We start from the raw sequence: 15,648 nt of genomic DNA on the forward strand, positions 1-15,648 counted from the left end.
TTACACCATTTCTGAGTCTGAGGCCCGGCAGGGTGAGACACTAACAGAGCACTAACAAAGTACTTAGTCTGACCTGCAAGGGTGCGACAATAACAGCTACACCTCCATTCTGAGTCTCCGGCACGTCAAGGGGACAATAACAGATCAAACTTCTTTCTGAGTCTGCAGCCCGTTACTGGGAAGGCAGCTACAGATACCTCCATTCTGAGTCTCCGGCACGTCCAGGGGACAGTAACAGATCAAATTTCTTTCTGAGTCTGCAGCCCGTTACTGGGAAGGCAGCTACAGATACCTCCATTCTGAGTCTCCAGCTCCACAAGAGAGAGACACTAACAGACACAACCATTCTGAGCCTACTGTCCAGAGAGACAGAAACAGACGCTCCATGCTTCAAGTCTCCAGCTTTAAGGTAGCAGCAGATATGACTACGTTCTGTCTGTGAGGAAAGAGATATTTTCCACGTTCAGAGTCTTCATCCAGCGAGACAACAACAGATGCTGCACGTCCTGAGTCTCCATCCGAGAGAGACAAAGCGGATTGACCAAGTTCTGTGTCTCTAGCCCAGAGAGGCAGAAGACCAACAGACATTTGCAACAAGGTTAAGCTCCAGCAAGCAAACCTTCACTTCAGGTACCTTTGCTTGCGTGTTCCAAGCAAAAGGGCCTTCAGCACCTACACCAGGGCCACATCTGCGTGTTCCAGATCTTAGGACCCTTTGGTGTTCCAGGAGATCAGCATCCTACAGCGCTTCACGTTCAAGGCTGTCGAAACGGATTCCTGCTCCTTTTCCCACTGACTGCTCCCAGCACAACCAGTGGAAGAATTCACCGCCACCGGACTGCTCACTCAACCACAGAGAACGTAAATATCACTTCCAAACCTCTTCCAGAGACCTTGGCATTGTTGTGTACTATCAGTATATGATCTTTCTAATTTACATTAGATATTGTATAGCTTATTGCAGTTGATAACAAATAATAGCTCATTTATTTGTTTGATGCATACTAAGGTTCTTTACCTTATTTGTTTCAGAGTAGCAACAGTTTATCTTTCCATAAGATAACATAGCTATGACATAGCAACACCCAACTGAATCACATTTTATGCATCTTATGCACTTTATTCCTTTTGCATTTATGGTATTCATTTAATAGTTGATTACTCTTGTCTATCATTTGTTAATACATTTATTTTATTACACTTGTGTCTTCCTTGTGTTGATAATACAGTGAGAGGTTCTACAAGTTAGATATCCCACCAATCTTTCTTATGTGATGTACTCATAACCGCACATGAAGTGACACGTGATCCAAGAATCATAACGTCATCTGTGATATGAGTACCCATCACTACTTCGCCTTCCTAGTGGGCGAAAGCAGAACTCACTACATAATTGGCGTCCTTATGTGGGCCAAGTTAAAATGAAATGAGTCTCCTGTAAAATTCACTACATAATTGGCATCCCTGGGTGGGCTAGCTTAGAATGAAATGAGCCTCCTGTTTTATCAACTCAAGTCAATACACTACAGATAACAATAGAAGTAACTTTAGCAGGCAACTAATATTTCACTGAGTCAAAACCAATTGCATAGCAAGAGTGTTTTCCTCTAAGCCTGATTGATAGTTTCCCTGCTCAACTTTGGTACTATTTATGAATAGGATTGGTTGCAAAGTGTATAGAATTGTGATTTTTATTGCTGCATAGAACTTGCAGATATTTTTCCCAAAATTGTTGTTAGCCCCAGTTGTAATTGTTGATTGTAACTAATTGCTACTAGAAATATATCATAGAGTTTCCACCTTGTAAGTCTATTATAGAATTTTTTTATGTGATCCTGTCAGGTAAGGGTAACGCCCTCTGACAATTTATAGACGCATGCTAGAATTCGCACCCCTTGTCTGTGTGTGACATTCGTTGTCCTAATAGCTCAGAGCTGCTCACACTTGTGGTGAACTTTAAGAGCTAACCAATACAGGTGGTGTATTTATTTATTATATACATACACACAAGTATTTATATACTAAATAAATATGGCTGACTTGACCACTGAAACAGTGAACCAGGCCTTAAAGGGCGTTTCATTATTAAAGCTTCTATCCAGCCTAGCACTAAACTGGCCTATCCAACCAAACCAGGCCATAGACAAATTAACCCTTGCCCATGACCAGGATAAAGATAGGGATTTAAAGTTTCAGGAACTCAAAAACGAGTTGGCTGATTTGTGTAAGGACAATTTGAAGTTAAGAGCTAAACTATGCAGATTGTCTTCAGATACTAAATTCTTACAGTCTTTAACTGATAGTCAGGAAGCAGAGCTGAAAATGCTGAAAACTGATGTGGCCACTCTGCAAACAGAGTTGACCCATTTCCATAAAGACATGTCAGTACAGACAGAGAGATTAAGTGCAGTAAGTACTAATCTGAATGAGACCAAAGCTGAGTTAAGGTCAGCATTGCTTGAAATTTCTGAGCTGAAAAGGCAACAAGAAATTAGATGCAAGAATTGCGATCTGCTCATGCAACAACCTTCTAACTCAAACATTACCCAAGTCCAGCATAGAGAACAGCTGAGTAGAGCACGAGCTGAAGCTTCAGCTAGAACATCTGTGATAGCAAATAAAGATGGCATTGAAGAACAGGGATGTGAAGTAATAGGAACAAGGATGAGTGAACTAGAGATAGGTAGGTACCTCCCCCATAAGCAACCTGAACCACAGAGGGTGCATACCCACTCCATCAGTTCAGCTGTGAGGGAACCCCTGGTGAATAATCTTTTACAGGGACAGTCTTACCAGGAAAATGGTAACTTTTCAGCCTCTAACAGCCTCACCATGAGTGCTGGCTTCACTCACTCCTATAATGCAGCTTCTAAAAAGCTGCATATTCCTTACCTGAGTCTCCTAGCACACAGCCATCTATAGACAGCCGCCTGCATATTCTTAGAGAATTAGCACGTGACATAGATGTGTTTAACCCCGAGACTTCTGATAACAACATAGAGTTGTATTTAAAGGATGTTAATGCAGCGTTGACTTACTTCCCTGAGGCAAGTATGGCTGACAAAGTCTTTCTTCTGAGAAAGACCACCACACAAACCGTCCATGGTTTCATAGATAGACAGAGCCCAGCTATCGCTAACAATTATGACAAATTGTGTAAAGCCCTTCTGTCAGAATATACTCTGTATCAGAACCCATCTGCCTCTCGTTTCTCAGCTTTCCGAATCAAGCAAGGCCGTCATGAATCTCCCAGAGAGTACTATGAGCGCTTGAGGAAAATTTATTTTGCTGGCAGAGATGACCCCAGGGCAGAGGAGAATGTCATGTTTAAGAGTTTGTTTGTGAGTAATCTATACCCAACTGTTAGAAAACCACTCATATTTCTGGTAGATGTTGATCGTATGTCTGCAGGAGAACTGAGGCAGCTTGCAGTGCAAGCATGGGACAGTGAGAGGGTAGGCACAAACAGGATAGACAGAGAGCCAGATACATCTGTGCTCGAACCAGGAAATGACTGTAAGGCTCCCCTGCAAATGGAAGTGTCAGAACTTCCCCAGAACAGGTTTGTCCATTCCGGCAATCTCCAGCAGAACAGCCAGAGCCCTAGGTTCTCAGGTTACAGGGGACATAACAGTCACAGACATACCCCTAGAAAGGAGAGCAGGCAGTGGGAGGACAGAGAGCAAAGACAGAAGAAGGGTAGAGATGGCTATGAGAATGGCCACAAACACTGTAGTAATTACAGAAGTATGAAATCTAGAGGAACTGAGAGTAAGGATGCTGAGAATTTAGCAGAGATCCAGCACCTACTTCAAAAGGCCCTCAAGGATCTCAAGTCAGGGGAGAACACCTTCACTGACAGAGACCTGGTCTTCTCAGCATAACCAGGTTGGGGCCCCTCCCCCTCCACCTAACATCAGAGTGTGGACAAGAGACATTGGGAAAGGGGGGGTACCCCATAATTGAACAAGGTCTATCCATGTCAGCAGACACCCAGTCCTTGTAGTACATAAGACATCACCTTCAACTAATGAAGGGTTCTTCACTTTCCACTTCAGTTTGTTTCCAGTTTAGACTTTTCAGTCAGTGTTATAACCTACAATGTTATAATTTTATATGCCCATGACAAGATCACAGTCAGTGTTGTTCTAATTTGTTGTTGTCAGTTCTAACCAATCTCCCTTATAAGGCATCCTTCCAAAGAGAGGTGTAGTTGATTGGACCTGTGAGGCAGCCCTCTAGAAGCAGCTGCAGATTTTAGACAGGACACTCAAATTGACAACCATCACTGCTGGTCAATATACAGCCCCTTGAGTCGCACCATTCACCAGGTAGCCAGGATAATGAATGTCATATAACATGACCACTCTCATTAATTGGTCTGTATATTAATGCAATATACACTTATGATTTGAGTGAGCTTTGCTCCCAATAATTAGACAATATAAACAATCTTGTCATATGTGGTACCAAGCGAACAAGTTGAGGATTCTCTATTCAGGCATTGCAAGGAACTATGTAAACATTGCAGGTGCATGTAGCTTACAGCTTCAAGAGTGCCATACCAAATTATGTCAATTCAGACATTTAAGGAATTGGTTTTCTGCTAAATCTGCTCAAACAGTTTTGATGTTTACTCTTACCTTGATATTTTCTTTAGAGATCTTAAACTTAGCCTTAAAATTATCTTTAGGACAACTTTTCCTTACACCTATAGGAACCTTCTCTAGAATACTTCTAACTTGTTTAGAAATGATTCTAATTACCCTTTCATTTAGTTAATTTAGCTCTATATATAACATATTGAGCCAAATTTGTACTTGAATGCCAATGGTCAGATGGAGGAGGTGAGGTGTGTGTGTGTGTGTGTGTGTTTTGTTCCTGCAGTTCCTTTTAGTGCATCGCCCAGATCAACGACTTCGGGTCCTCGATCAAGCCGATCGGGGGGGATGTAGTGGACTGCGCATTCCAGGGCCCAGTTTATGGCAAGGGCCCCTCCCTGGCCACAGTAGTGGACAAAGGTTTGCTACATTTTGATTGGATCTTGGTGGACTAACATAAGCAAACTGTCCAACGCCATCAGATAAGGATGCCAGGACAACTGCCAGACACCTCTTTGAGGGCAAGAAGAGACCTTTGGGACAAAAACCCGGGAAGGACAGAACTTCCTATTGGTCAAGACGCAGTTTCTGCCCTTCACCCACCTTGAGACTGCTTCCTAAGGTTTGGTCCTGTGACAGCCATAAAAATTCCTTAGGATCTCCAGACGCAGCAGCAGTGGGTGAAACAAAGAGAGATCACAAAGATCCATCCAAATCCATTCATGACTATGTTTACAAACCTTGAACTGATGCGAACCATAATGCACACATCTTATACTTATTCAGAGAAATAAGTATTCTCACTGACAGCGATGTGTAGTGCAACATCTTACACAAACTCAGCTGTTAATGGACAAATGAATGCATGCATGACAGTTCAATCTTTTCCCATCATGTTTGGACTTAATGTGTCATTACATGACCAAATGTTTTCTGATTGTGTTTTGGAAAATGAGAAATGCACCAGTAAAACATTATTGACACTTTTCTAACTTTGTGTTTGGACTATGCAAATGACTTCCACAAGAGGAAAGAACGGTGGGCTACCCCATGTTCCCCCGCTCTGATTGAACCAGCCAATCACAACATGGAAATGGAGAAGCACCAAATTGCAATCTCCTCCTCATCGGAAAGGTATAAAGGTACCTCTCCAAAAGACACTCCTTGTACTGAGTCTGAGGCCCGGCAGGGTGAGACACTAACAGAGCACTAACAAAGTACTGAGTCTGACCTGCAAGGGTGAGACAATAACAGCTACACCTCCATTCTGAGTCTTCGGCACGTCCAGGGGACAGTAACAGATCAAACTTCTTTCTGAGTCTGCAGCCCGTTACTGGGAAGGCAGCTACAGATACCTCCATTCTGAGTCTCCAGCTCCACAAGAGAGAGACACTAACAGACGCAACCATTCTGAGCCTACTGTCCAGAGAGACAGAAACAGACGCGCCACACGCTTCAAGTCTCCAGCTTTAAGGCAGCAGCAGATATGACCACGTTCTGTCTGTGAGGAAAGAGATATTTTCCACGTTCAGAGTCTTCGTCCAACGAGACAACAACAGATGCAGCACGTCCTAAGTCTCCATCCGTGACAGGCAAAGCGGATTGACCAAGTTCTGAGTCTCTAGCCTAGAGAGGCAGAAGACCAACAGATATTTGCAACAAGGTTAAGCTCCAGCGAGCAAACCTTCACTTCAGGTACCTTTGCTTGCGTGTTCCAAGCTAAGGGCCTTCAGCACCTACACCAGGGCCACATCTGCGTGTTCCAGATCTTAGGACCCTTTGGTGCTCCAGGAGATCAGCGCTTCATGCTCAAGGCTGTCGAAACGGATTCCTGCTCCTTTTCCCACTGACTGCTCCCAGCACAACCAGTGGAAGAATTCACCGCCATCGGACTGCTCAATCAACCACAGAGAACGTAAATATCACTTCCAAACCTCTTCCAGAGACCTTGGCATTGTTGTGTATTATCAGTATATGATCTTTCTAATTTACATTAGATATTATATAGCTGATTGCAGTTGATAACAAATAATAGCTCATTTATTTGTTTAATGCATAGAAAGGTTCTTCACCTTATTTGTCTCAGAGTAGCAAGTTTATCTTTAATAAGATAACATAGCTCTGACATAGCAACACCCAACTGAATCACATATTATGCATCTTATGCACTTTATTCCTTTTGCATTTATTGTATTCATTTAATAGTTGATTACTCTTGTCTATCATTTGTTAATAAATTTATTTTATTACACTTGTGTCTTCCTTGTGTTGATAATACAGTGAGAGGTTCTACAAGTTAGATATCCCACCAATCTTTCTTATGTGATGTACTCATAACCGCACATTAAGTGACATGTGATCCAAGAATCATAACGTCATCGGTGATACGAGTACCCATCACTACACTATTTCGCCTTCCTAGTGGGCGAAAGCAGAACTCACTACATAATTGGCATCCCTAGGTGGGTCAAGTTAAAATGAGTTGAGTCTCCTGTAAAATTCACTACACTGACGAGGTCATGGAGATCGTCAGTGAATCCCTTGTCGTACCCGTCTCGGCCATAGAAGCCAATCATGAACTCTCAGCTCTGCCTGTTACGGTTGCAAATTAACTCAGTGCCCTATCTCGGCTAAAGAGGCCATTTTTGAGCTCTCTGTTTGCCCTGTCCTGGCCAAGGAGGCCGTTTTTGCGCTCTCTGTTTGCCCTGCAATGACCAATACTGTCCTGTGCTGGCCAGGAGGACCGGTCTCAAACTCTCTGTTTGCCGTGTCATGACCAAGAAGGTTGATTCTAAACCCTTTCACTGTCCTCTCACGGCTAAGGAGGCCATCTGTAAATCCTCAGTCATGCCTGTCACGGCCTTTGAGGCCGTTTATGAACTCTCAGTTTTACCGGTCATGGTCACAGAGACCAATGGCCTTCTGTGAACTCTTAGATTACCTTGGCCCAACCAAGGAGGTGGGTTCTATACTCTCTAACTGTCCTGTCATGGTCAAGGAGGTCATCTGCGAAATCTCCTACTGCCTTGTCACGGCCACGAAGGCCGTCTGTGAACTCTCTGACTGTGTTGTCATGACCACGGAGGCTGTCTGTAAACTCTCTGACTGTCCTGTCCTGTCATGGCCATGGAGCCATCTATAAACACTCCTGTCCTGAACCAGCGATGGTTGCTGTTTATAAATTGTCTACACATCTGGTTATGCCACGGAGGCCACTGTTAACCTTTCTGTGCTTTTTGTTTCGGTTACACCAGATCATCCTTGGTGGTTCACTATGGCGCTCTTCAGGTCTGCCTGCTCCGCCTGGCCTTCTGATCCACCTTGCTGGTCTTCTGCTCTGGTGGTCTTCGGCTCTTCCCAGACTCCCTGCTCTGCCAGCTCTGCACTGGCTTCCTGTTCTGCTGGCTCTGCCTTGGCTCCGTGCTCTGTCCTGCAAGTACTAAGGTCCACCTCCAACAATCTTCAACTCTTATCAACATTCAGGAACTCTCTAAGAACCTATCGAAACATCCTAATCAATGCTTTGGGAACTTAAATGAAAGCTTTTTTTTTTTTTTTTTTTTTTTTTTTTTTTTGATGGGCTTAGTTTATTTCCTGATTTCTCTCACAAGAAATATAAGCTGCAAATGCTTTGCATACCCTGGCCATCTGAGAGAATGAGTTCATGTTTAATTAATATAAACATGATTATAAGCTGATCCCTTGTCATTTGAGATGTAACTTAAGGCTTAATAAAGAGTTGGGAATAGTACATCAACTATTTATTTGACAAACAACGGTCATATTCTGTAAATATACATCAGTTACAGAAGCTACAGGGCGTGAGGACTGACGTTGGGAAACGCTGCTTTAATGGATTAGAATAATAGAAATCTGGTAATGTGTCATATGTATGCTAGGTTAAAGAGATGAGTTTTTAATCTAGATTTAAACTGACAGAGTGAGTTTTTGCTATTTTGTACATTGTCTATTTTGTATATTTACAAAATATATTTCCTATCTAAATAGAAAAAGGATCTGCTGCCCACAGTTGATTTTGATATTCTAGGTCTTATCAAATGGCCAGTGTTTTGAGAGCACAGTTGATGTGAAGGACTAATGCTCCACTCTTCATGCGATGGGAGAAGAATCAAAATATAAAGCTATAATCAACGTTATTAGTTCATCTCAACAGCTTTAATAGTAAAAATGTAAACATAAAAGTTTTTGAGAGATCTCCACATATAATACTTATTTCATATGCAAAGATGTTAGCCAATGGGCATTTCCATCGAGGTCTAACAGCAGACACACCCCTTTCAACAAATCATTAAAATCAGAGGGCTATACTTATAATCAGGGCTCTACACTTACTTTTCATGTTAGGAGCCCTAGGTGCTTCTAACTTAAAAAATTTAGGAGCACAATCAAAATTCAGGAGCACATTCTAAACAATAATCAAAAAATCTGATAAAAAATTAGCCTTTCCATTACGAGGTGATATTTGACTCCTTAAAGTGATTTACAGGGGAATTTTGTTTTTACCTTTTCATATGTTTAATGAGGCTCAGAGGTGGCATGAGTGCAATCACATTTAGAAATTCATGTTGAGATTAATGTTTTAAATATAAAATTTTGAATACAGAAATGATTTAATCAAATCACAAAGCTCTATTATAATCAACAAAGCTCTCTATACTGCACAGTCAATCTCTTATTTACACTCTAGTCTCTCTACACTTTGTTTGTGAAAGGCCTTTTGAGATAATTGTGTCATACATTACTCAGCATTGCAAAAACATGAAAAAACTTTTGAAGCTCCCCTGAGCGCAACTAGTTTAACTTATCTTGTAAAACTTCATAATTTCTACATATTTAAACAATTTAACCTCAAATCATTAATTTATTTACATTTATTTACTCATTAGGCAAACCATGTAATGGTAAAAGTGGGATAATGCACCAGACATTACCCAGCCAGACATTATCACAAAATGATAATCAGGATGACATATTTATAAAAGACAGCCATGACTGTATCTGTCTCCTATATATGTCCTAAGTGGTGCAACTTGAAATCAGTGGCTGGGCTGAACACAGGCTAATTTACTGGGCAACAGTGGTTCCCAGTGCTGTTGTCATTTCCATTTTGTGTAAAAGGCTGTAACTGTGTTTACATTAAAGGTCCCATATTGTACACATTTCTGGAGGTTTATTTTAGTTGTTGATGTCCTTAAGAATATATATTTGCGGTATAAGTGCCAAAATCCATCTCAATATATTTTTACAGCTCCTTTTTTAGGAGCTCTGTCAAAAACAGGTCGATTTTGGCCCATCTAATTAATATTCATGAGCCTCTCTTCTGATTGGCCTGTTGTTTTCTGAGTGACGCACATCCAGGCCAATCACAGATAACTACGGTCATGTATCGTTGTAGCCAAACTCAGAGCCATAGAGAGAGCCTAGCCTGCTGATACTCAACAAGATATTTCAGAATGATCATTAATGTTTTTTCTTTTTCAAACACCGAATGCAGTAAGCTACATAACTGTTGCTTTAGTAAAGCCCCTTTCACAATGCGCGCTGATTCTGAAAATTACGGGAACGAGCGCTGTGTGAATAAAAGCCAGAACCATAAAGGCAGTGTTGTAGTGATGATGCACGTTACCCTGCGACTCTTCACGACAAAAAAATATGTGCAAAGTGGAATGAAGCGGCGATCAGGCAGAGCCAGCTCCACACTATCAGCGCTGAAGCACAGTTTGTTCAGGTTAGTTTCAGTTTAGTGAAACGTACGCGTCGCATTACATCTCACATCCAAACGTCACGTCTTTATGGGTTGTGTGTAAAGCACGCACAGATTCCGGAAAACAACTGTGAATGAACCAAATTAAACAATTCCGGAACAAATCATGGGAAACATTATCCGTGTATTTACCGGAATCGCTGTGTGAAAGAGGCTGAAGTTGACGTGCCACTGGTCTCTTATATTTACGTTGCTCTGAAGCCTGTGCAATGATGTAGTTTCGACATCTATAGACTGAACAGGGTTTTCTAGATTAGTTTCCGCGTTGTTGTTGCTTAGCAATGTTATGGACATGATATTGTCTGGGTTTGACAAAAGGAGGGTGGGACGTGATTGGTGCTCGGGGTGGTGACTGAATGTGGTGACTGAGTAGATCGGACGTCACATCGTTACGGAAGTCACAGCGGCTCGTGAAAATGAACAGCTACTTTAAGCAGGCTGTGTGCATTTTACTGTGGATTGACTGTTTTGAAACTCATATGGTAGTTACATAGCCCCTAGACCTCAGTTACCATGAAAAAAGCCAGGAAATTTCGATTTTGACAATATGGGACCTTTAAGATTTTGTTTAGTGACTCAACTTTAAACTATGTTTTTGTTTTATAGATATGTCAAATGTTAAAACATAGCCTGAATGGCACACATAGTCTTGATAATTAGAAAAAAAAAGAGCCTTTATTTCGTTTACCTGTCCTTTTTTCTCATGCTAATTGGCCTATCAGTGTTTGAATTTAAATAATAATAATAAATAATAATACATTTTATTTAAAGGCGCCTTTCATGGCACTCAAGGACACCTTACAAATCAAAAATAAAACAACAACATTAATAAAAAAAAACAATACAACAAACAAGATAAAATTACATAAAAGCCTGCCTAAACAAACATGTTTTTAGACGAGATTTAAAAACTGGAAGACTTGGACTGTTACGAACCTCAGCAGGAAGTACGTTCCAAAAAAAAGGTGCCGCATAACCAAAAGCTCGTGACCCCATAGAAGCTGTCCGTGTACGTGGAAGTACAAGAGTAACTGCCGAAGCAGACCGTAAGTTACGTGATGGAATATGTACATGGAGAAGAACCAAAAGATATGGAGGTGCCAAGTTGTTGAGTGCTTTATAGGTTAAAAGTAATATTTTAAAATTTACACAAAATTTAAAAGGATTAAGTTAAATGGAGGAATCTTATTTTCAGTTCTCACTGGGATTGTTAATCATATGCATAGGCAGAATAAAAGCTTGCCTGTGGTGGATCGTGTCAGCTCTATGTGGATGAAGCCTTTCTCGAAATACACACATATTCTGTAATATTACTGAACACACATACACATACAGTACATGGTCCTTTACTACACTGTAAAAAAAAAAATCCATAACATAAAAACGGCAGCTGTGGTTTCCTGAATTTTATAGTAAAAAATACAGTAGCAATGTTGTAGGTTTTATGATTTTAACTTAAATTTACATTACACAGTGATAACCACCAAAAGCAGGTGGTGATGAGAAAGTCGCATGATGAACTAAAGCCCATCACAAGCAGCTTTTAAATACTAACAAATATAGAAGGTGCACAGTGTCATTCACAAACTAAACACTAAACACCATCATGGTAACACTGAAATCATGCAATAAACATTAATTTAACAACATTAGATATAACATACATCCCTAATGTATAAAACTGATAAGAAAAAACTAAGAAGAAACTAGGGGTGGGCCATATGGCAAAAATATATCACAATTGTATTCAGAAATATCACAATTCATGATTTTATCACGATTCTTTGTCGTGTTGGTTTTACTATTTTGCAAGTTGTCTGAGCAGTACAGCCAAACTAATTTCCCAAAAAAACTAAACTAAAAAACCTTTCAAGGTAACTTGTCACGCCGTGCGGTAGGATGAGGAGCCAGAGGAAAACGAATGGAGCCAGGAATACCAAAATATGTATTTATTAAACAAAAGAACATAACTCTACAAAAGAACAAAAATCCAGAATATAAACAAACATGACGAAACGTTAAGACAGGACAAACTAAAACTGGAAACAAAAGACTATTTAAAGAGAAGTAAAGGGGAGTCACAGTCATAAACCAAAACGACAGAACCACAGGGGGGAAAAACATTATGAAACACAGAAAACAGACTAAAAATCCTGACATTACGGAGGGTGGGTAGGCGCCCTGGAGGCCGGTAGACAGGAACACAGGCGACAAGGACGGCCTCCAGGACGGTCAGGGAGCTCAGGGAGCTCAGGGAGCCATGGCGGGTCAGGGAGCTTGGGGAGCCATGGCGGTTCAGGGAGCTCGGGAAGCCATGGCGGGTCAGGGAGCTCGGGAAGCCATGGCGGGTCAGGGAGCTCGGGAAGCCATGGCGGGTCAGACAGTTCGAGGGGCCAAGGCAGATCAGGGAGCTCGGGGAGCCATGGCGGGTCAGACAGTTCGGGAAGCCATGGCAGGTCAGGGAGCTCGGGAAGCCATGGCGGGTCAGACAGTTCGAGGGGCCAAGGTGGATCAGGGAGCTCGGGAAGCCATGGGGGGTCAGGGAATTCGGGAAGCCATTGCAGGTCAGACAGTTCGGGAAGCCATGGCGAATCAGGGAGCTCGGGGAGCCATGTCGGGTCAGGGAGCTCGGGGAGCCATGTTGGGTCAAACAGTTCGGGATGCCATGGTGGATCAGGAAGTTCAGTAGGCCATGGTGGATCCGGGGGCTCAGGAGGCCATGGCGGATCAGGGCGTTCAACTGGCCACGGCGGATCAGAGTATTCTGGAAGCCATGGCGTTTCAGGGAGCTCGGGGAGCCATGGCGGGTCAGACAGTTCAGAAAGCCATGGCGGATCAGGAAGCTCAGGAGGCCATGGCGGATCCAGGGGCTAAGGAGGCAATGGCGGATCAGGAGGCTCAAGAGGCCATGGCAGATCAGGAGGCTCAAGTGGCCATGGCGGATCAGGGGGTTCAGGATGCCATGGCGGATCAGGTGGCTCAGGAGACCATGGCGAATCAGAGTGCTCAGGAGGCCATGGCGGATCAGGGTACTCAGGAGGCCATGGTGGATCAGGTGGTTCAGGAGGCCGTGGCGGATCAAGGGGTTCCGGAGACCATAGCGGCTCAGATGGCGCAGGAGGCCATGGTAGATCAGGGAGCTCAGGAGACCCTGGCAGATCGGACAGTTCAGAGAGCCAGTTCATGACAGAGCAAACAGCTCAGGAAGCCATAGTGGGTCAGGGATCTCGGGAGGCCATGGCAGATTGACCAGTTCAGAGGACCATGGCGGAGCAGTCAGTTCAGAGGGCCATGGCGGATCGAGGAGCTCTGGAGGATCAAATTCTGAAGGGAGCTCTGAAGGCCATAGGGATTCAGGGATCTCGGGAGGCCATGGCAGATCGGCCAATTCAGAGGACCATGGCGGAGCAGAACAGTTCAGAGGGCCATGGCAGATCGAGGAGCAGGTTCTGGAGGGAGCTCTGAAGGCCGTAATGGGTCAGGGATCTCGGGAGGCCATGGCAGATCTGCCAGTTCAGAGGACTATAGTGGAGCAAACAGTTCAGAGGGCCATTATGAATCGAGGAACTCTGGAGGATCAGGTTCTGGAGGGAGCTCTTGAGGAGCGGGCTCTGGACGGCGCTCTGGGCGAGTGGGCTCTGGATGCATGTGAGCTCAAGGGCATAAGAAGCTGTTCAGCGCCAATGATCCCACACATGAGCACATTTTCTTCAGACAGATCTTCTGAAATTTACCGCTCGCTCTAATGTCTCTATAGTGGTTTAACATGAGATATAATTTGTTTTGGGTAAATCTAATGGGCAGTCTTTGGTCTCATTAAATTATTTTTTTTTTTCAGAGTAAATAGTTTTGGCAAAATCTCATAATGGTAATGTAAATTCAATGCTATATTTTAGAACTCTGCCTGTGTACATGTGACTGAATTGCCTAGCAACTTTTATGATGGCTGTTGTTAATAAATAAATAAATAATATTTTTATATAAATAATAGTATTATTTTTTACTAGTGTTTAGTATTGAGAAACAGTGCGTGTGTTCATAATGGTGATTTCAGTTACAATGTTCCGCCATTTAGATGAAAAAATAAATGCTATTTTAAACAGAAGTTATTTTTACTTTTAATAACAGATTGATGCAGCTAACAAATGCACTAAGCAGCGCTGTCATAAAAATTTACTCATTAATAGATAAAAGGATATTAACGTTACGACAAATGGAACGCTTTTCTCAATGGACATTCAAACTAATGTTTTATTGATTTGAGATTGTGCTGGTGACAACATCTCAAGGCAGACAGGCCAACGGATACTGCACACCGCTGGGTTCTACGGACACAAATCACCAGACACCACTTCTCCAGATAAGGCACACAAATGCCCGCTTGGCCTTTGCAAATGCTCATCTGGACAAAGAAGACGACATTTGGTCTCCTGTTTTATGGTCAGATGAAACAAAAATTGAATTGTTTGGCTACAATGATGTAGCCTTCATTTGGCGTAAAAAAAGGAGAAGCCCTCAACCCTAAGAACACCATCCCCACTGTCAAACATGACGGTGGGAATGTTTTGGGGGTGTTTTTCAGCCGGTGGACCAGGGAACCTAATCACAGTAAACGGCACCATGAAAAAGGAGCAATATATCAAAATTCTGAACAACATCAGGCAGTCTGAAGAGAAACTTGGCCTTGGGCACCAGTGGACATTTCAGCATGACAATGACCCAAAACACACAGCAAAGTGGTGAAGAAATGGTTAGCAGACAAAAATATTAACGTTTTGCAGTGGCCCAGCCAGAGTCCTGACTTAAATCCAATTGAGAATCTGTGGAGGGTGCTAAAGATCAGGGTGATGGCAAGGAGACCCTCCAACCTGAAAGAGTTGGAGCTCATCGCTAAAGATGAATGGGCAAAAATACCAGTGGAGACATGCAAAAAAACTGGTCAGCAATTATAGGAAGTGTTTGATTGCTGTAATAGCCAATTAAGGCTTTTCTATTGATTATTGAGAAGGGTATGAATAATTTTGGACATGCCACTTTTTGTTCAAATTTTTTCCACAATGATGCCTCTTGTACATTATCTTGTTATCTTCTGGGAGACGTCTGTGTAATTTCTAATAAAAAAAACCTTGCTGGTTGAATAAAAGTAACTTTAAGTCAGAATTTGGCAGGGGTATGAATAATTTTGGGCTTGACTATATATATATATATATATATATATATATATATATGGGTCCTTCCACGAAATCGGTACCCCATATATCC

This window comes from Garra rufa, chromosome 12, assembly GCF_049309525.1.
Source record: "Garra rufa chromosome 12, GarRuf1.0, whole genome shotgun sequence".
NCBI classification, from domain to species: Eukaryota; Metazoa; Chordata; class Actinopteri; order Cypriniformes; family Cyprinidae; genus Garra; species Garra rufa.